The following is a 22,952-nucleotide window of genomic DNA, read 5'->3' as shown; positions in this document are numbered from 1 at the left end:
TAATAAATGGCTCCTAACTTAAGCCCTAAGTTTGGAGATTAGTGTTACATGGCAAAAGTTAATAAACAATGACGTTATAAGAAGGGCTGGGATGCTGCTGGCCTTTAGGAGCGGCTGGAACCAGGATTCTCTTCCTCTGTCTTTTGTATTTGCTTTCCCCCCACATTAGCTTCCTTTTTCATAGCACATGGAAAGTCTTCTTGCTGCAAAAAACCTGGCTGGGTTTTATACCTTGCAACTTCAGCTAATGGGGAAAAAGCAACTCCTTTCTCTGCACCCCAGGTCTAAAACTCCCTGGGAAGAGTCTCATTGAGTCAGGCACCCCCTTGGACCTTGACCTTCTGTCAAGGACCAATCAGTTAACCATGGAGTGCAGTGGGTAGGGTCACAAGACACAAACTAGGTAACTCATCCTGGCAAAACCATGTACAGGTACCTCTCTGAGGTTTAGCAGGTATTCACTGACTTCATCCTCATAGCACAATCCTATCAGAGCTATGATTATCTGTGCTTTGAAGTGAGGCAACTGAAAATTGAGGCCCAGAGAGCTGAAGTGACTTGCCCAGGGCCACACAGCTAGAAAGAGGTACGGCCAGCATTCATACCGAGGTGTCCGAGTGCAGAGGCCACACTCTTGATGACCACACTACTCTGCCTGTCTCATTGAGCTTCTGGGGGAATCCAGTGGGTGGAGGGGTGGGGAGGATGGAGGCTCTCCGTGGAAGAAAGTGGCATGCTAACCCAGAAAGGGAAGCCTCCAGGAGCCCATAATCCCACCAGCTTCCAAATGTCTGTCACACATAGGCAGGCAAAGGCGGTGGGAGGGCCTGGGTGGCCTCTGATGATGAATCTGAAAATGGTGGGTGAGTATTACCAAGAAGTAGGTTTCAGTTCAATGGAAGGAATTTCTTCAGAGTCAAGGAAGGAGGTGAATGCCCTAGGTTACACAGAAGCAACGTGCTGAGCTGGGGTTGACACTTATACCTGAAGAAGTGCTCAGGCTTTGCTGTTAACCACAGGGCCCTGTCATCATTTCCTTCTCAAAATGTGGAAAGGAATATTGGTGGGGGTGGGACAGAGAGAAACAGAAACGGGGCCCCTATCTCTCTGCCCATATCTCGCAAGAGACCTGCTGTTTTCCAGTCTATGGTGTTGGGCGATTGTGTCTAGTTGTCTTATGGGTGTGCGCTGCTTCCTTGGTTGGTGTGTAAATTCCTTGGGGGAAGAGTCATGTGCTCCCTGAATGTCCAGCTTAGTGCTGGCCTGGCTGGGCTTATAGGATGTAGGGTGAGGATTCCCTGTGGCCTCTTGACCACTCCCCCACCCCCCCCCCAACCTGGGCCAGGCAGGAAGGACCACCATGGGCTTCCTTTGGATGAGACAGCATGGCTTTTCTTGGCTGGCAGCCTGACTGGGAGGGAATTTCAAGGGCATGTCTGGATTCTGTCTTTGTAGTCTTTGGACTAAGAGTAGCATTAGAAGATGGTCCCTGCTCTTTAATGACCCCAGCAACTAACCACTCAAGGGTGAAGAGGATAATTGAGATGCCTTCATTTCGAGGGAAAGAAGCAACATTTTCTCCTCATGAGGTGTCACAACCTAGTGCTTCCCTCAGACCGGTGCCAGGAAGTCCAGGCATAGCTGGTACTTCAGCTCCTTAGTGCTGTGTAGGGGAAAGATAAATGCGAGTCACATATGAAATTGGAGGTGTTCTTATAGTCACATTTTAAAAGGTGAAGAGTAACAAGTAAAATTAATTGAAATAGCAAATTTAATTTAACCCACTACATCCAAAATAATATCATTGCAACAAATAATCAGTATGAAAAATTAAACCACCTAAAATTAAAGACCCAGTCAAGAAATGAGCAAGTAAAATGAACAGAAACTTCATAGAGGAAGAAATACAAATGAGGAAGATATATGAAAAAGTGCACAAGGACTGGAGTTCTATCCCCGGTACCAAAAAAAAAAAAAAGAAAAGAGAAGAAAAAATGTTCAACATCTCTGGAAAATTAAAACAATGCTAAGTTTCCATCTTACTCCAGAAAGAATGCCAATCATTAAGAAATCAAACAATAACAAATGTTGGGGTGCTGTGGTAAAAAAGGAAACTTTCTACATTGTTGATAGGAATGTAAACTCGTATAACTATTATGGAAATCATTATGGAGATTTCTCAAAGAATTGAAATTAGAAATTCCATAGTATCCAGCTATCCCCCTTCTAGGTATCTTCCCCAGAAGAGTTTAAGACATCATACTACAGCAATACATGCATACCAATGTTTATAGCAGCACAATTCATAATAGCTAAACCCTGGAAGTGGTCTGGAATGCTCATCAACAGGTGACTGGATAAATAAAATATGGTATCTATGGGCCAGGGATTTAGCTCAGTGGTTTCGCTGCCTGCTGCACAAGCACAAGGATCCTAGTTCAATCCCCAGTACCAAAAAAAAAAAAGGTATCTAAATATAATGGAATACTATTCGGCTGTAAGGAATGACAAATTGAGACACTGGTAGGAAAATGGGTGCATCTGGAAATATAATGCTGAATGAAATAAACCAGACACACAAAGCTTAAATGGTATCTCTCATTGGAGTGAGACAAAATACAAACAAAGAGAATAATAAAGGATGGATAGAAGGGGACCAGGGGATGGATCTCTTGCCAATAGGGAAAGAATCCAAAGGAACAAGGGCGAGGGGTGAGGAGAAGAGGAAGGGGAAATGAGTAGAATAAAGATACGCATGTACAGGAAGCTATCAATCTCAGTAAATGTAAACATATGCCATAACATGAGCGAAGGTTAATAATATCAACAAGAATGAAAATCAGAACAGGGGAATTAGAGTAGGAGGGAGGGAGGAAGGAAGGGGATTAAAAAAAGAAGCAAGCTATAGTATGTATATGTACCCACTCCCCAAGATGATTGTAAACTGCATGTACTGCAAACATGTATTAATAAAAGTTTAAAAAATGAATATTTCACTTTTTTGTATTACATCCTAAAATTTCCTGTGTTAATACCTACAGCACAATTTTAATTGTCCACATGTCAAGTGTTCCATTGCCACATGTGGCTAGTGGCTACCATTCTGGACAGACTAGTTTTAGACCACAGATTGTGGATAGGAAGGTTCAAAAGTCTCAGGCGTTCTGCCTGCTAGGATTACCTTTGGAAGAACATCAAGGTCTTCTGGTCAAGCCTCTAATACACAAGGAAATGACTTTTTTCAAAGAGACTCATACTTCTAGCAAAGCTGATGTCCACACCTGCGTGCCCTTGTGTTGGATAACTCCCCTATCCCAGCAGCCTCCTGCAACAAAAGGTGGCTTGATGACAGCTATCATCAAAGTATAAAAGAGGAGCAAGAGTGGAGGCAGGAAGATAGGGAAAGGAGATAGAATGGACCCCACCCCAGCAGATACCCTCCCTCTGTCCCTTTTTTTTTTTCCTGGAGGGAGTGCCTGGGCACAGAGTGGGCAGGAATTCTTTTGGTGACTCCACAAACCTAAACACAGACTCAGGTTGCCCCTTTTTCTTCTGATTCCCTTCTTCCCATGCATGTTGCTAGCTATAATAAGCTGGACCCTAGCTTGGTTGTAGTGGGCTACAAAGATATTAGAGGCCTTGGGGAAGACAGGCTATGCTCAGACTTCCTGGGGGAAGGAACAGTTTACCCTGCCTGGGGAAACTGAGGCAGACTTCCCCTGGGTGGTGATGGTTGGGGACCAGGGGTGAAGGGAAATGATACCCAGGCAGAACATGGCAGTACAAGAAAGAGGTGTAGTGAAGTAGCTGGTGTTCTATTTCCCCAGTGTCGTGACTGCTGCAGCTCTTTTTCCTCCCTCTGCTCTGAGATTCCAGGAGTCACTGTGGCTTCCCACAAGAGAAAAAAGATCCTATTTTTTAAAAACCCTTCTGCCTTGCCTAATTTCCTAAGACGATCAGCACTTGGTGCATGTCCACTGAAGGTTAGACAAATGGAGGAGAATGAGGAAGGCAGAAAGGGGACATCTGCTAAGGCCAGGCCAATGGGCACAGAGAGCAGGGGTACAGAAAAAGGCAAGTGTGTCCCGAACACCTGGCTTTTCCTGTTAACTTCAGAATCTCACTTACTCCCCAAGAGTGGGAGGTAGGAAAAATTGCCCCCATCCTAAAGATAAAGAAACTGAGCCTTACCGATGGTCAGTGACATGCTGGGGTTAAGGACCATTTTGGCTGACCTTTCTAGGTGCTTTCAGGCATGTCTTCACCTGGCTACTGACAAGAGCCCAGCAGTGATGAAGTTCCTGGTAGGCACTGCGCCCCTGGGGAGGGGCGTCCATTTCCCTTGGGAGTTCCTGGAAAGGCCTCCTGCCACCATCCCAAGGGGGCTGGAGCTCACCCAACCACACCCCCCACCCCCAGAAAGGATGGGAGGCAGCTCTAAGAGGTAAAGTGGCTTGCTTGAGGTCACATGGGGAGTCGGTGCCTGGAGGTGCTGGGGGACTGGGAAAAAGTTCAGCACAGTGCATCACCAAGGTGCCTCGGCCTCTCCTATTCCCAATGCCGACAGCTGGCATGGGGCATCCCTCCCTGTAGGCAGGCGATCTTCCAGTTCCCAGAGAGACCAGGCCAGGCTCTGATGGGGCTCAGATCCCCAGCATCCAGCACAGGCAGGGCAACCAACTTGCTGACTTGCTCAGGATTGTCTCGACTTTAGCACTCCAGCCTTGCAACCTGGGAACCTCCTAAGTGCTTGGCAAATTCCATGGTTGGGCACCCTAGCCCTGGCACTGAGTTCATGGTTGGCACTCAAGAAATGCATAAGTGAACAGAAGGTTAAGTATTACGTGGGTTCTTTTATGTGGGAAGCCAAAGTATAAACAGCTTAGGAGCAAAATTAGCAACGCAGGAAGCAGAGAGATAGACTGTGGAGATGGGAAAGAGATCTGGAGGTGAGGGGAGATGGGAGGAGAAGGGGAGGAAAAAAGGATTAAGATGCGATGTGTCAGTGTTCCAATTCCCCATGATGAATGTATTTCTTACGTATCGCAAATATATACTAACAAAAAAGGGAAGAAAACAGAGAAATATGTAAGTGAATGAACAAAATCAGTGAATTAAATCGCTTCTCGGCCTTTTGGCTAAGATCAAGTGCAAAATCAGTGAACTGAAGAACAACAAATGATCACAGTGCTTCAAGGGAGGTGGTTGGGGACTACTGTGTCCATTTTATAGGTGAGAACTGAGGCCCAGAGAGTGCAAACATTCAGGTTGCTGTTCTCTATCTCCTGCCTTTCCTCGGCATCAAATCTTAAAACTGTTCCCTGAGTATTTTGACCCAGTCACTAGACTGAGAAGCAAAAAGAAGGCACTGGACAGATCTTTGCCTATCCTAAGCCCGAGGCTGGAGAAGACATGAGGGTGGGGGCAGAGTGGTGCTTCCTTTCCACTGTTCAGTGCAGTCTCAGGGGCTCTGTCAGCTTGGTGGGTTCAAACTTCACCTCTGCCACCTCTAGCTGTGTGCCCTTGAGGAAGTGACTTATTCTCTCAGCCTCCGTTTCCTCTTCTGTTAAATGAAAATCCAATCAGAATACCCAGCCCCCAAGGCTGGTGCAAGGATTCAATGAGACAATCCACAGCAAGCCCTTGGCCCAGTGCCTGGCCCAGCGGAAGTGCTCCAGCAATGCCAGCATTTGGTGACACTGGCACTGACTGCACAGTCACTGTGGTGGAGTGGTGGGGGATGCGTGGAGGGCACACGTCTGAGGCTTCTGTAGCCGCGTGACGCTGGCCAGGCCCATCACCGCTCTGCGAGGCAGTCTGTGAGGTGGGGGGTACGCCATCCGCCATCCGGGGTAGTTATGGGCGGAAGCCGGGGTCTGGTTGGCACCGGTGGAGCACAGAGCAGGCACTGACTGCATGAGCTACCGGTTTCTCCCCACGCCGCCCAAAGCTGAGGACCATCTTGTGAGGCTCGGGCTATTATTTCCATGTTCTCAGAAGGAAACGGTCGCTAGAAGGCAGTCAGGAAACGATTAGCGCAGGAATGGACCAATGGGTGAGCGAGCGAGTGGGCGTGGGAAGGGGGAGTGGATAAGGCGCGGGGCGGACGCGGGGGTTCACGCCGGCGGGCAGGGCGTCCCGGGCGCGTGGGAACCTCCTCGCCCGCTGGGCCACTCGGCTTCCCCTGGCAATTGGGACTGCGGGCCCGCCGCTGCTCCCCACCCAGGAGTGAGGACAGGGCAGTTAATGGGCCTTGCAGATGAAAGGGGCCGCTAGCGCCCAGCCTGCCCAGTAATTAGCGCCAGTGCGAGCGGGGGGGCGGGCTTATCGCCTCGGCGGCCGTGCGGCGGGAGGGCGGGGTCCCCCAGGCGGTCGCCGCCCGAGGCAGAGGCCACGGCGGTTCCCACGCTCGGCCCTGGGCCGGGGGCGTTCTCGGATCGGCTTGGCCGCGCTCACCACCGCCGCCAAGGCCGGGCTGTAATTAGGGTAATTGCGCTGCTCCCTGCCTGGGGCAGCGCGGGATGCGGGATACGCTGCGCTGGCGCTGGCCCCGGACCGGCACGGGCAGGGGGCAGCCAGGCCGAAGGTGCCGCAGCCCCTTCCTCCGGACAGGTGAGTCGGCACACCCGGCCGGCCCGCCTGAGGGGCTCCTGGAGAAGGTAAGTGGGGAGGTGGGGGCAGCAGCGGAGAGAAACCAGGCTTGAGGGAGTACCTATTGTATGCTTGGCGGTGGATTTGAGGGTCACTCCTACTGGACCCTGGGGTGTTGTCGGTAGCCGATGGGCACATCTGTGCTGCCCCAAGGTGCCTGACCCAAAGAAGGCACCCAGAACACAGACTCCATTCTGATCAGGCAGGAATTTAACAGGTAGCATTAGAAGGTCTAGAAAGGTTAAATGACTTGTCCAAGACCACACAGTCAATGCATCTGTGCAGTAGGAAGGAAGAAAGTGAAGACGCTTTACCCAGTAGATGTGGTTTTGCTCCCTAGAGTGTCCCAAATTTACTGCACCTTGAATCCCACTGCTAAAGCTCATCTAGATCCTTAGGTTCTTGGGAGGCCTGATCATAAACCCCGGACACGAGGCACCAGAATCCTTATGGAAAAGGCAGCAGGTTAAAAACAAATAATCTGGTTTCAAGATCTAATCGCGGAACCCAAACCCAACTCAAACCTTAACCCTGCTGCATGCCTAACTTCTAAATTAATCTTGACCCTGGCCCTGACCAAGTCTCCAGCCTTCTCCCAGCAATGATCCCTTACCACTTCTGCCACATCCTCAGGGCACCTTCTTTCTGCAACTGTTTCAAGGGACTGGGTTTTTACACATGCTGCAGACTCTAGCTAGAATATCCTTCCAGGGCCACCTGGTAAATCCTGGTCATCTTCCAATGTTCACCAAAAGCTCTTTGTCTTCCATTCCCACCCTATGTATGCCACCTTGTCCCTTGGCCTGACTCTGTCCATGTTCTGAGCTCTCAGAGGGTAGGGTTGGCGTCTGGGAGTAGAAATTGCAGATGTAAACAATAGTGATTGTGAATGAGTGAGTGAATGAATGAATGCAAGAATGAGAAGTAAATGAATGAGAATAAATGAGTGAATTATTACTATTACTATTATCATTATTATTATTTTGTGGTGCTTGGGGTTGAACTCAAGGCCTTTGCACTAAGCAACATATCCAGCCCTTTTGTATTTTTTATTTTGAGACAGGGTCTTGCTAAGTCATTAAGTTGCTCAGGCTAGGATCAAACTCACCATCCTCCTGCCTCAGCCTTCCAGATCCCTGAGATTACAGGTATATACCACCACACCTGGCTGAATTTATGAATTATTGAATAAACAAATGAATACTTATTTCAACCTGGATCCCTTCCTAGTAGGAAATAATTGGAAGACCAAGGGACTCCACTACTCCAAGTGGCCTGAGATTATTAGTTCTGTGTGTGTGTGTGTGTGTGTGTGTGTGTGTGTGTGTGTGTATCATTATCTGAGCACAGAACTTTGACTCAGACAAGTTAGGAGTCCACTCCTGGCTGCAGTGTTTACCAGCTGAGTAACCTGGGCAAGTGCCTTCCTCCCTCTGGGCCTCTCTGAACTAAAACATGGTAACAATAACATTTACTATGATGAATGGGGTCTTGATCCTTTGTTTATTCTCTCCTCTGATCCCCTTCCTTATGGAGGTTCAGTGCTTAGTGATGGAAGGAGCAAAATCTTCCTCCTCTAGGTGTGCCCATGAGCACAGGCAGTAGCTTTGCAAGGAAGGGACAGGCCCTGGGCGGGGAGGGAGGCTTCCTAGAGTGTGTAAGAATCACTGGTACACAGGTTTGCTTCAGGACAAGTCAAGGCAGATAGATGTTCAAAGACAGCAAACTGTGAACAAAGGGTTTTCTATTATTACTGGAGGATAAGGTGGGAGGTGTGTGTATGGCAGGAGGTGGCAGCAGAAATTGAGGCTGGTGAGGGTAGCATTGACCATATCAGGAAATGCACTAGGGACAGTCTATGAACTATGCATTTAACCTATAGGCCATACAAAGCCACTGCAGGTCTGAGCAGGGAGGGATGGTCAGATCTGTGCTTCAGAATGGTCACTCTGACTAGCAACATGGAGGGTGGCATGGAGATAGCCATGGTGGGAAACTAGTGGGGGAGCATGTGACATAAAGTGACAATGATGATAGCTAACATTTATCGAGTGTCTATTATGTGTGATACACTTTTTGTCTTTTTTCTTTTCTTTCTTTCTCTCTTTCTCTCTCTCTCTCTCTCTCTCTCTCTCTCTCTCTCTCTCTCTCTCTCTCTCTCTCTCTCTCTCTCTCTTTCTTTCTTTCCTCCCTTCCTTTTCTGGGACAGGGTCTCGCTCTGTAATTCAGGCTAGCCTTGAACTCACTATGTAGCACAGGCTGGCCTTGAACTTGTGGCGATCCTCCAGCCTCAGCCTCCCATGTGCTGGGATTATAGGTGTGCACCACCATCCCCAGCCATACACACTGTTTAAATGTTTGAATTAATCTAATTCTCTAAATACTCATACAAAGAGGAGGCTTTCAGGATCTCTTTCTAATAATGTCCCCTGTGCACTAAAGTCTCCCACGTTTTTATCTCCAGCCCAAACCTCTTCTCTGAGCAGAAATGTCCAGCAGTCCACTGGCTTCTCTGCTAGAGGTCCAATAGCATCTTAATCTTCACATGTCTGAGAACAGTCTCCCCAGACCTGCACCTCCCTCAGGCTTCCCTGTCCCATCCACAGCAACTTCATTCTCCCAGCTACTTGGGCTAAAAATTTTAAAGTCATCCCTATCCCTCCCCACTCCTTACCCCCTAACCTGTCTCTCACTCCCACATCCAGTCTTTCTGCAGATCTTGTTGATCCTAACTCGAGCATGAATCCTTGGTCCCACCACTTCTCCCCCTACTGCTGCCAGAGCTGTTCCAGGCCCCTGCTGTTTCTTGCCCAAAAGACTGCAGTGGCCCCTGGGCTCCCCACTTCTGCCCCTTCAAATATAAAGTCAGACCAAGTCCTTCCTCTGCTCACATCTGCCTTCCTTTCCCTGGAATCAAAGTCACAGTCTTGGCAATGGCAGACAGGTCCCTATATGATCTAGTCCCCCCCACCCCAGCCACTTGTCAGGCCTGTTCTTCCTCACTCTACTCCAGCCACATGGACTGCTTTGCCAGTCTTCCCACGTTCCAAGAGCCCATTAGCCTCAGAATTCTTGCACTTGCCTGGAATACTATCTGCCCAGGTTCCATGTAATTTTCTCCTTCAAATTTCTGCTCAAATCTCACCTTGTCAGGAGGACTCACCTTAACCACCCACTAAAATTAGCCCTCATCCCTTCCCAACCCTAGTACTGTCTATCCTCTTCCTTTTGTTGTTTATAGCATGAGCGAGTGAATTATTAATTAATTAATTAGTTGGAGACAAGGTCTCATTATGTGGTCCATACTGGTCTGAAATCACTATGTAGCCCAAGCTGGTCTCAAATTTCTTGATCCTCCTGGCCCAGCCTTTGGAGTGATGAGTTTATAGTTGTATACCATCATGCCCAGCACATATGTATACCTGTATAAAGGTTTTTATCCATATATTTTGCCTTTCAGTTCATTGTCTTTCTCCTCTCCTCTCCCTTCCCAGGACCCCACTGGAATATCAACTCCCCAAAGACAGGGATGTTTCTTTCTTTACCTTACTAACATGTCCCCATTGCTTAGAATACTGTAGGTGCCCCATAAACTTCTTTTGAATACTATAAAATCTTCATCTTACAGAAGAGGAAACTGAGACATCAAGAGGTTAAGTAAATTTGCCCACGAAAATATACTATGAAGTAGTTGGGCTAGTGGGTGACAAGGCCAGAATGTAGGCAGTGACAGTGCAGAGGACTGGAAAGTAGAGACTGGTTGAAGACAAGAACTCTGTGGATGGCTTTTGCTGACTTGGCCCAGAGTTCATGAGCTGACTGCTGTACCAGGGGGTGACTTTGATATCGTGGGAGCTATCAAGGGTGACATGAAGGTTAAATGAGTTGAGAATCGAAAACACATTGTATATATTATGAGAAAAGACATTGGAAACACTGTTCCATGAATTTTTAATTCTTAGCTGTTTTTCTGTCCTTCCTCACCCAGGGAGCTGAGGCATCTGTTGCTTCTGGGGGACACAGATCCAGCAGTGGACAAGCCACCTGTTCTCAGCTTTGTCTTTCTGAATGGATATTTTGGAAGAGTAGATCAGACACAACAGAGCTAGCATCCAGAATTTCAGTTAAAAGACCTACACAAGTGGGAGGGATAAGGGGGTTTTCTGGACCACCGAAACCTCCTTTTAAATGTCAAGATGTGGAGTCTGACCAAGTTGGAGCATGGGCTTTTTTGCCAAAAGCCCTGGAGGGAGGGACCGGGTGCAGATTTGGGCATGTACCAGAATATCCTGGTGGGCTTATTGTGACCTGAATGGAGATTGGGCTCCAGCCATGAGGATTTGGTTCAATTGCTCTGCAGGTGAGTCCAAGAATCTGCATGTCTAACCAATTCCCAGCTGATGCTGACCTTGGATTGCCAGTGTAGGCAATGCTTAGTCATGCAGGGCAGCCTCACAGAGGGAGGGTGAAGTGTCAAGGGGTTTCCAGGAGCCCAGCAACACTGTGGAGAAGAAGAGAGCAGGGGCCAGTGCAGAGTGGGTAGAGGTTGTGACCAGGAGCACAGCCATGGGCACAGGAGGTCAAGGGGTCTGGCCAGGAGACAGGTGGGCTCTGTGCACCAGTTGCAGCTATAGATGGTAGGCATCAAAAGAGGAGACAAGCTTGGGCACCTCTAGACCCAGAGACCCCTTCCTCAGCTTCCACTCTTCAGGTGGAACCTCAGAGAAAGGGCAGAGTGCAGTGGGAAACTCTCCAAAATCAAGCCCAAGTGAGCCTGGAATGGCATGCTTTAGAATTTCCTGCTGGGAAGTCATTGATGAGCCCCTCTGTGCCTGTTGGACATGGGGAAGTGGCCCCTCAGCTGCAGTGTGGTTAAGAAACATGCCACAGAGTCATTTCCTTGAAATGCAGCCCTGAGCCTCAGTCCCCTCTAACACCAATGGAGGATGCAAATGGCACCGTCTTACAGGACTGAAGTGGCTAAGGGAGGGGGAGGATGCAGCCGAGGGTGTAGCCCGTGCCTGGCCTAGAGCAAACATTCCACACAAGGCATTTATTGCTATTAGAGTGGTGTTTTTCTTTCAAACTTGCTTTCCCTCCTTCAGTTTTCCCTTCTCTCTTCCTTCTTTCCTCAGATACTTACTGCCACATACTATGCCCCTGACACAGGTTTTGTCCTCTTGGAACCCTCATCTTTGAAGTCAAGAAGCAATTACAGAGTGTGGCCTCTGCTGGGCTGGGCTGGGCTCAGAGTGGGCTTTCTGGGAGAGGGAGTTCTCATTTGGCTGGGGATTTAGCTCAGTGGTTTCACCGCCTGCTGCTCAAGTGCAAGGACCCAAGTTCGATCCCCGGTACCAAAAAAACCCCCCAAAAACCCCCTCATTTAGCTGCCCTGTAGACGCTGATAACACATCAAAAAAAAAAAAAAAAGAAGAAGAAGCTTTTATGAGAATAATAACTTTAGGAAAGGAAAAGAGTAAAAATTATGAAATCTCTCCCTTTGCAAACATTCAGAAATATAATTCTATTATGCAGTTTATAATGGGAGCATATGATTAACTTTAGAGTCAGATATACACTGTGGTTTAACAAATAGTGTGACCTTGGACTACTTACTTAACCTCTCTGGACCTGGGTTTTCCTTATCTATAAAGTGGAACTAAAGATAGCTACTTATATGTGGCTTAGTGGTAAGAATTAAAAGAGGCAGATTATACCCTGTCTTCCCCACCAGCCAGGAGCCCCTTGAGGACAGGGTATCCACTTTGGAAAAGAGTTGGGCATTGTTAGTAAAGCTGAGGAGCACCTGCCTTATAATTTAATCATGTGCCTTCTGCTGTTTACTTTAGAGAAGCTCTTTCACTGAGAAGGATATACAGAAATGTTCATAGCCAAAAACTGGAATGCCAACCAGATCCAGTGGAGCATGCCTGTATTTCCAGTTACTCAGGAGGCTGAGGTGGGAGGATCCCCTTGAGTTCAGGAGTCTAAGTCCAGCCTGGGGAACATAGTGAGACTCCATCTCAAAACAGCAACAAAATAACCCTGGAATGTCTCAAGTATATGCCAGCAGCAAAATGTACAGACAAGTGTAGGAATGTTGTACAGTGGAACATTACATAGCAGTGAAAATGAAAGACTATGGAAAATGACATCCTCAAGTCCCTGGATCCAAGAAGAGAGGCCTCAGATGAAGAAGAGAAGGAAAGGTACATCCATCCTGGTGAAGTACTGAATAACCTTTGGAGTGTGACTTCAGGGTCTGTGAATTTTCCTTTCTGGGCATCACAGAATGATTGGAAAGAAAGTCCCTGAACTGAGGGTCTAGCCTCTGCCTTGCTCTGTTTGACTGCTGGCTCCTGCTACATGTAGAACCATAGCTCGTGTCAGTAAATCCACAAAAGCTGCTGTGCTCAGGAACTCGGCAACACTAAGATAGGAGATCTATTCCATGGGCAGTTTTCTTCAATGCATGGGGAGCTTCCCCAGGTAGGTCTCCCACAGCACCCAGCCCAGGTATTATTCCACCGACAGCCTCCACACAGCTCATACCTCTCAACAGCAGCCTTGCTGTTCTGGATTCCTAATCCTGGTTCTGGGGAGTGTAGGGTGAAAGTTGGGAACCAGGGAGCAGCTGGAAGTGCTCTTGGCTTTGGAAACCAGACTCTCACCAGCTGTGGGATGCAGGCAGACCTTTTCCCTTCCCCAAGCCCCAGGTTCCTTTCCATACAATGGAGGAGTAATCACTCCTTCTCATACGGCAGCTACGAGGGATGAAAAGAGATGATGTCCACAGAGTGGACAACTCAGGCAGAGGCTCAGGAAAGGCTCCTCCTCTTTCCTTCCCCAGACTGGAGAGGATAGATAGTGGCAGCTTCCTGGTCAGAGCCACTGAGGAGGCTCAGAACTTGGCAGTTTAATCTCCTCATTGTCAGATCTCCTCCTCCCTTTATCCACTCTCTTTTCTCCACCTTATCTCTGCTTTCCTGCCCCTTCATTTGTCCTCCAGCCTGCCCATCCCACCTGCTCTAGCTTGGTAACTGCTGAGGACATTCTTCTGTCCTTCTGGGGCCCTGCTCAACCAGCAGGAAGCTGCCGGAGTCCTCTGCTGAGTGCTCCCAGGGCTTGGTGCAGGGTGACGAACTTCCTTACTGTGGGCTTGATGCCCACAGCAATCCCGGGCAAGGCGACCCAAGCCCCACCTCCCAGCGGCCTGTCAGGACGGTACTTGGGCTGACTTGAGCTGTGCATTCCTTCTGCTGTGGTCCCTCCCCTGCCTGTCAGTGCCAGTTCACTCCAGTTCTTCATCAGAAGGAGGACCTAAAGAGCCTAGGTTCTGGATGGTGCTCGATGAGTGAATGTGAATACACCGAGTCTTCCTGTTCTATTAGATTCTGTGCAGTTGGGAGTCGCTTCAGTTAGATCCAAACTCCCTCACACCATCTGTAGAATTAAATCAATCACAGAACAAAAGCTTCTTGAACAAGGGGAAGGCCAGATGCCCTTGAGTAGGACTTTGTAGTTACATCACCAGCACTGACTCTATCTTTCTAGCCCTCTGCAAATGGAACTATAACAATTTACCAGGGTCGCTATGCTTGGAGGAAAAGAGAAAAGCCAGACCTCTGGGGTAGTTTAACCCTGAGTTTAACACTAGTCCCTGAAGAGATAACATTGTTATGGTCCACAAATCACTGTGAGGGAGCCTGGCCTTTTTTCACCTCACAGACCCCATGCTGGCCTACTACCTTGGTGCCATCATATGGCTACGACTAAGAATAAAACTAAGATCTGGTAGGATGCACTTATGCTGGAGATAGGAGATAAACCCCACAGAGATTCAGGTACTGGTACCTTCGTGATGTATCAAAGGTCCAGAGTTCTGGGACAAGTCCTGTTATCTCATCCAAAATGGGAGGCAAATTGCTGTACTCCATGCCCCCTACTGCCAAGAAAGAAGTATGGCACTTCATGGGCCTATGGAATTTGGGGCACTGTGTTTTATATCTGGGTGTGATATTCCTACCCATTTACCAAGTTACTCATGAGGGTCCTACTTGGAGTGGGGCCTAGAGAAAGAGAAGTTTTCAGGTGGTGCAGGCTGCAGCCACTTGGGCCTTTTGACCTAGCAGGTGCAAGTGCTCAGTGAGATAGGTATGTTAGGGTGGCAAGGCTCAGAGAGAAGAATCGGAGAGAAGGCCTTTGGGTGGTTTATCTTTAAAAATTGATATAAAGTAATACAGCTGTTATGGAGAATCTATGAAGGGCCCTAAAAAATCTAAAAATACACTACTGAGTCTGCTATCCTGCTTCTGAGTTTATATCTGAAGGAAAAGAAAACAGCACATCAGAGAGGTGCCTCCACACCCATATGTATTGCAGCCCCAGTCACAATAGCTAAGCTATAGAATCAACCTATTCTGTTGATTGAATACAGATGACTGAATACAGAAAATGTGGTATACATTCACAATGAACTATTATTCCACCATAAAAGAATGATGTCTTATCATCTGCAGCAAAATGGATGGAACCAGACAAAGTTATATTAAATGGAGTTGGTCTGACACAGGAAAACAAATACCACATATTCTCTCTCCTATGTGGCAGTTAAAAAGTTGAACTGGAAATAGAATAGTGAAAACTAGAAGCTGGGAAGGAGACAGCAGGAAGTTAGATAACAGTTTCCAAAATAGTAAATTCTAGTGTTCTACAGAACAGTGGGGTGACTGGAGTTCACAGTAACCAGTTGTCTATTTTATGAATAACTAAAAGACAGGAGCATGGAGACCCCAAACAAAAAGTAACAGTAAAGAGGTACAAACATCAATTTCCCTGATTTCATCAGTACATATTATACACATGTATTGAAATATCATACTTTACCCTATAAATATGTAGAATTATCACTTATTAATAAAAAATTTTTAAATGTTAAAGGAGATGGAAATGCTGACTTGATCATTACATATTTATACATATTTCAAACTACAAACTATCACCTATAAATATGTATAAGGAAGATAATAATAATAAAAACCAAACAGCTTTTTTGTGGTACTATATTCCCATATAATAAACTCTGTATATTTAAATTATAGAATTTTCTAAGTTTTGATGCATGTGTATACCTGTAAAACATCACTGCATTCAAGATGATGAAAATATCCATCACTTCTGAAAGTTTTCTCCAACTTCTTTGTAATCCTTTTCTCTAGCCTCCCTCCCACATTCGTATGTAACTATTGATCTTTCCCTATTTGAGAATTTTATGTAAGTGAAATCATATAGTGTATATACTCTCTGGCTTCTTTCACTAAGCATAATTATACTGACATTTACTCATCTTGTTGCATCTATCAAGAGTTATTCTTTTTATTGCTGAATACTGTTCATTGTATAGGTATACCACAGAATGTTTATCCGTTCATCTGTTGCTAAACAATTGGCTTTCCAGCTTTCAGTTATTCTAAATAAGACTGCCATGAACATTCATGTACGTAGCATTGTATGGACATACGGTTTTGCTTCTCTCCAGTAAACTCCTAGAATTGGAATGACAAGGTCATTTGGTAAGTATATGTTTAAGTTTTAAAGAAATTACAACACTGTTCTGCTGAACAGTGGTTGTACCATTTCACATCACTACCAGCAGTGTGCAAGAGTTCTAGTTTCTATCTTCCTTGTCAACACTTGCTATAGTCAGTCTTTTTACTTTAACCACTCTAATATGTGGAAGCATCTCATTGTGGCTTTAACGTTCACCTACCTAACCACCAATGACTAATAAGTGGAACATCTTTTCATGTGTTTATTTGCCATCCATATATCTTCTTTGGTAGTGTTTCTGTTCAAATATTTTGCCCATTTTTAAATTGAGTTATGTATTTTCCAGTTACTGAGTTTTGAGAGTTCTTTATATTCTAGATACAAGTCCTTTATTGGCTATATCATTTGCAAATATTTTTCCAGTCTGAAGATTATCTTTCATTCTCTCAACAGAATTTTTTTTTGGTGCAGAGGATAAAACTTAGGATCTTGTGCTTGCGAGGCAGGCAGTGAAACCACTGAGCTAAATTCCCGGCCCTCTTAACAGAATTTTTAATAGACATTTTAAACTTTTATAAAGTCCATTTTATCAATTATTTTCCAAGGACTATGTTCTTACGGTGTTGTATCTAGGAAACTTTTGCTCATTCCAGGGCTGCATATATTTTCTCTCATATCTCTTCTGAAAGTTATATGGATTAAGGTTTTACATTTAGGTCTATAAATCCGTTCTGAGTTAATTTTCATATGTGACACAATGAGTAGGTTGAGCTTGGGAATTGAACCCAGGGCCTCGTGCATGTTAGACAAGTACTCTTATCACTAAGCTACCATTCGATTGAACTTTTTAAAATTAAGAATAATTTTTTTGTTCAATTCTAACACATGGATACACAATTGTTCCAGCACAATTTGTTGAAAAGACGCTTCTTTCTCCACTATGTGCCTTTGCATCTTTGTCAGAAATCACCTGTACGTGTATGTGTGTGTTTCTGGACTCTCAGTTCTGCTCTAGTGTTGTATTTGTCTTTCCTTCAGCACCACCCTGTTTTGATTACTGTAGTTTACTTTATGCTAAGAAAAGGTGTAACTGATAAGGGAGAAAAGAGAAGTTATAATCTAGACATACACCTTTTCCAATAGTACACCTGCCAAGAAAGCCATTTTATTTTACTTGGAAAATTGAGAGGTTATGTGTCCTCTTCCAGGCTCCAGCACCTCCTAACCTGTAGTGTTATCTGATCAGGGTGAGGGGGAATAAGACTAACACCTCTCATTTTCTATGGATAATGCTTTTCTTAATATAGCCTTAGATCACATTAGCTCCATAGTGGTTACTATTGACTCACTTAAAGCTTTCAATGCACTAAGCCTCCTTTGTCTGTTTTGTAAATGATCCTGCTAAGCCAGATCGAGTTAAACCCTCTGCACAGATTAATGTGCACTTTATAATACATAATTTTATTAGTAATTATGTGTCTAGCTGCATGCTAGGTACTTTACATAATAAATTATTATTATGGCTACTAGATACTGAGCACTTTTACTATGTGCCAGATATTGTGCTAGACCCTCCTCATGCTTCATTCAAACCTTATAACAACCACTTACAGCAGGCTTTATTAGCCCCACTTTATTATTGAAGACCCTGAGGCTTCTGGAGTGACATCATTTCCCAAGGTCATCAGTAAGTGGCAGAGTCAGAAGTTGGCTTCATGGCTCACACTGTCCTGCTTTACTGTTTGCAGAAACGAGGAACGAGGCTCAAAGAGGTTAAATCACTTGCTGGAGGTCATAGAGGTAGTAAGTGATGGATAAGTGGAGATGCAGACCCAGGTCTGCCTGGACCCAGAGCAGACTATGCTCTTGAAAGAAAAAGCCCTACCTTGAAAGGTGTGTTGAGCATGCATAGGTCTAGGGCAAGTCACTTCCACCTGGTGTGATGACTCCTGTGTTACGGACTTCAGAAATCATAAGCCACCAATGTAAAGTAAGACAGTGTCTTCACTGTCACCCTGGCTTGCCATGTCTAATTTGGGAGCCTCTGAAGGATGTGCTTCACTGTGTCAGTGATTGATTTACTTACATGAAACAGAAGCCCACTCCAGCCAGTTAATCAAAAAGTATAATTCAATATAAGGAACCAGGGCTCTCACAGATCTCAAGGGCAGGCAAGTCACACAACAACCTCATTCCAGAACTGGCATGTCCTCAGTATAGATAGCTCTCTGTCAATGCCCACCCTTCCCTGCACTTCCCTGGGAACACTGATTTCCCCCCTCTCCCACTTGCCCAACAGGGTCTCCTGGATAATTCTACATGTCATCGCCCAACCTGGACCTGCCTCAACCTGTCCAGGCTCTTCTTGTCCTAATTCCAAAATTCAAGAATGGGTTTGCCCAGGCTGGCCTCTGGAGTGGTCATCTCTGAGTCAGGCACCCACCTGTGGCACAGTCTGCTGGACAAGGAAGGATGGGCTGGAGAGAGCAATCAGGGACCCAGGAGACCCCATGGGTGAGGTCAGAGAAGGAGCTTGTACTCTGGTCAGGCAGGTACTGAAGAAGGAAGTACTTCAGTTTGGCCTGGCCTGGGGACTAGGAGGAGGCTAGGTGGATCATTTTGGATCATTTTTATGCCCATTCATTTCTCAGTGCAGAGCTTCTTTGAGATAAAATGTGTGTGTGTGTTTTCAGTACCAGAGATTGAATCCAGGGTAGAGCTACATCACTAGTACTTTTTATTTATTTATTTATTTTTTGAGACAGAGTCTTGCAAAGTCATTAAGATGCCCAAGCTGAGCTTGAAATTGCATTTCTCCTGCTTCAGCCTCCCAGAGTGCTGGGGTTACACACACCTGACTGGTAAAATGTTTTTATTTGGGATGCTAGTGCCTTCAGAAACTCTGAAAGCCTAACGGAGTACATGTAGCTCATACACTGGAGGCTGTTTAAGGCTCCTGGGGATTTACCTACTTGTTTTTGTTAGTCTTTGAAGGATGGTTTATAGGCCTGTCCCAAAGGATTTCCCATCTGGCCTTCCTGAGTCACTGCTCAGCCTTGGAAACATGACATAAATTTGTTGCTTTTGGCATTTCCCTCTCTGGGCCTTAGTTTCCTCTCCACAGACTCTATCTAGTCTATATTTTCCTTTTCTTGGTGTCTCTGAATAACAGACATTTAGAATATTAGAACTGGAAGGTCGCTGGGTCCAAATGCCCTTCGGCTCTCAAATGTGGACTCTGAGATGTGGGAGAAAAAAGATGAATGAATGTGAATGTGCCCAAGAGTGGTCCAGGGGAATGTTTCAGGAGGTACCAGTTGGACAAACATATATAATAGCTATATTTAAACAGACTTACTCTTGCTTAGGCTGAAGCTCAATTCATTTAGGTAGAATAGTCAAATATAGGGGAAGGGGATGTAGCTCAGTAGTCAAGTTCTTGCCTAGCGTGTGCGAGGTCCTCGGTTCCATTCCCAGCAACACCCTCCTCAAGTCAAAAACAGTAAAGCTTGAGGTAGAAAAATCTTACAGGTTGTAGTGGATAAGGAAAAATGATTAAAGTATACAGGAATGAGTGACATTTGGGAAACCCCGCATTGATAAATGAATGATTGGACATGTGAATAAATAAATAGGTAATGGACAAGAATGGAATCTTTGGGCTTTGTTTCCTTACAGACTCAGAATTATTACCCAGTCTCTACATTTCCAGTCAGAGAATCATCATGACCCTGTGAGACATGGGCCCTGCCTGCATAGGCACTGTGCTTTTTACTAGGTGAACAAAAATTATTTACTGTGCTGTTCTCTCTTTTCCAGGTCATCACATTCTAACCTCAGGAGCAGCTGGATCTATCTTTCAAGGTGAACTTCTTAGGGTCTGGTTGCTCTGCTTCCTTTGGGTTGCTCTGACCTTGCCTCAGAGCCTACACAGAGGCCTTGAGGGGCCACATTGGGTCTTTGGCTTCCCACAGGGGCTCTCAAATACAGCAAGACTGAGTACTAGAGGGAGAAAGTGCTTAGATGGAAGGTGGACAGGTTGAAGTGACCTTGGGCAAGTCCCTTCATGGGAAATCAGGTGCCTCCTCTGATAAACAAGAGGGTTTAACTCCATCTCATTAGTATACTCATCGCATAAATATCTTTTGAGATACAACATTCCTTGCATTTGACTGTATGTGTGCAGAAAACAGAGGAATTGGACTCCATGTCTGGAATGACCCACAGTTAGATGAGGTAAGGAGAAGGTACACAGCAACATAAAATTACAGATATGTTTGACAAGTGCTAAGTGACTTGGACAGTCCTTGCCAGATGTGGGATCCCCACAGTGTGTCAGTCCAAAGAAAGGAATACATGGATGACTTGGAAAAGTCTCAGGATTGCACCCAGAAAGATGTTGGCCTTGAAGCTCCAGATCTGTCCTCTATCCCATGGCAAACCCATGAACATAAGCTTTGGAGTCAAGCAGATCCAGGTTTCAGTCCCTGAACAGACGTTAACTCAAACTGGAAATTTTCTTCTCTGGGTCTTGGTTTTCCCCTTTATCAAAAATAAAGATAATACTCTAGGCTCCCAGGCCCTATGAAGGTTCCATAAGACAAGTATAATATCAAAAGCTTGCTCAAGGCCTGGCATATAGTGTGGTTCTACTACCATGTGGACATCTGCCCTTCTGAGAACATATCTACCTCTTACTTCCCTTGGCTGGCCCTGAGCCAGGCTCTTTCGCTGTGAGCCTCTTGCCCAGGAGATCTTTCCCTAGCCCTTTTTTGATCTTATAAATGCTGTGGTTGGCTTTCCTTCTCCCAGGTAGAGCCCTTGGAACTATGCATGCTCTCCTGACCCAACCTTGAGCTTGGTGGGTGTGGAAAGAGGGAAGAGACTGGGAGGGCTAGAAGGCCAGGAGGGGCTCCTCTAGGGAAAGACTGCCAGGGCTGCAGGTTCCTTCCTGTCTTCCCAGCAGTGAGGCAGCTCTGTCAGTCTAGAACACCGTGACATCCTTCTTACTTTCTTGGAGACAGGACTGAGTGTGAGCAGGCAGGTGGAGCCCAGCGTCAGATGCATCCTGGGGAGGAGGGAAGGAAGCTAGTTGGGGTGAGAGCCAAGGAGGATTTAGAGCTTGGGGAAGTAGTGAAAGGAACAAGTTTACCCACATTCTTGGCAGGATTCCAAGGCACTTTGTTTTTGTCCCTGCCAATCACAGGCTCTGCCAGGGCCACCAGTACACCAGGCTCTTCCTAGCATTAAGCCCTTCCACTATACTTCTCATTCTTCACAACATCTGGAGGAGGGTACCACTGGGGCTGCTTTACAGATGAAGAAACTGAAGTTCAGGGAGGAAGAAGCACATGCCCAAACTCAGAAGGGCTGGTAGAACTTGCTATGTGCAAGCCCTATTCCGTATAAGAAGGATTCCTTTTCTCAACAGCCCAGCAAGGTGCTCAGTTTACAGATGAGTAGACCAAAACTCAAACCACTAAAAGCACTTGGCCTGAGCCCAGAACTAATACTGTGGAGCCAAAGTGTGGGCCTAGGTCTGTTGAGTCCCGGGCCCCACTGTGTTAACCCCTCCTCCATGTTAAAGCCCAGGAAATGGAGCCTCAGGAAGGTTTAAACCCTGCACCAGCCCATACCTCCAGCGTATGGCAAAGCTAGTTTCTAGCCCAGATCTGCCTAATTCCAAACCTCTTGTGTTTCCCACTGTGCTGCATCTGGCTGCTACTGCATGATTGCTTTATCTCAAAGAGATAAAGACAGAGGGCAGAAAGTACCCTAAACTATTATCATCATTATTATTAATAATAATACTGTTATTGTTGCTAATGTAGCAGGGTCACCATTGACACTGTATGATTCAGATTTGCAGAAATAAAACTTTCTCCTACAACTGTCAACTTGATCACAGCTTTGCTTCCCCTGACATATTTCTAGGTTAAAGTTTATTCTCTTTATGACGACTGAATGCAACAAGGGATCTTGCATTTTCTTCTGCTATAGAGCAGAAAGGGACACCTATAAAATCTGAAGTAAGTCTATAGATTGATCATCTTGTATAATGTTCATTCTCCAGTTTTGATAACTGTACTGTGGCCATGTAGGATATCTTTGGTTTGAGGAAATACACATGAAGTATCTTGGGGGTAAAGGGGAAATTATATTGACAACTTTTAAGTATTTCAAGAAAAGATATGCACATGTGCTCTGACAGAGAAAAATAAAGTGAATATAAATTTGGAGAATTTGGAGAAGGGTATCTTGGAATTGTTTGCACTACTTTGTAAACCTGAAACTGTTTATGTAAAAAAAAACACATATACAAAAAATTAAACGGCAGAATTTACTCTTATTTGGAAAAATAATCAGTTCTGGGTTGGAGCCTTCCTGCAGTTGCTCTTCTTTCAGAGGTGCCTGTTCCCCTGCCAAGGTGAAAGCTAGTAGTGTTAAGCAGGTAGTTAGACATTAGTGGGCCTGAAGGATAAACGGGATCCATAATAGCACGTTTTGCCGATTACAGTTAAACCAAGAAACAAAGACCTTAGTGGATAATACATCCATAATCATTTGTTAGGGCTTAGATCCAAAGCAATCCCATAAAGCACTATGCCATTTCGGGGATCATACATTGTCATGTTCTTTATGACAGAACCGTCTCTTTCCAAAACAAGACAGCATACCTGGCTGCCATGACCTATGGCCCAAGGATATCAAAGATATTAAAGACCCTCCTGCTTTGGGCTGAGACTTGATTT

At 45.7% G+C, this 22,952-nt stretch overlaps 1 long non-coding RNA gene across 2 annotated transcripts; it reads left to right on the top strand.

Moving 5' to 3' along the window:
* The first annotated feature begins 5,882 nt into the window (after positions 1-5,882).
* On the top strand, positions 5,883-12,109 carry LOC110347111 (uncharacterized). Of its 2 annotated transcripts, none has more exons than XR_015452718.1 (3): positions 5,883-6,055; positions 10,640-11,011; positions 11,787-12,109. It is a non-coding gene; the product is annotated as an uncharacterized LOC110347111 (long non-coding RNA). The 2 variants fall into 2 exon arrangements; XR_015452717.1 differs by lacking the exon at positions 5,883-6,055 and adding an exon at positions 6,367-6,659.
* Positions 12,110-22,952: the final 10,843 nt, after the last annotated feature.

The sequence above is a fragment of the Heterocephalus glaber genome, unplaced genomic scaffold (assembly GCF_053883595.1).
Source record: "Heterocephalus glaber isolate CG9 unplaced genomic scaffold, H.glaber_assembly_v1.0 deba00001452, whole genome shotgun sequence".
NCBI lineage: Eukaryota > Metazoa > Chordata > Mammalia > Rodentia > Bathyergidae > Heterocephalus > Heterocephalus glaber.
This window is presented reverse-complemented; position numbering and strand designations above follow the sequence as displayed.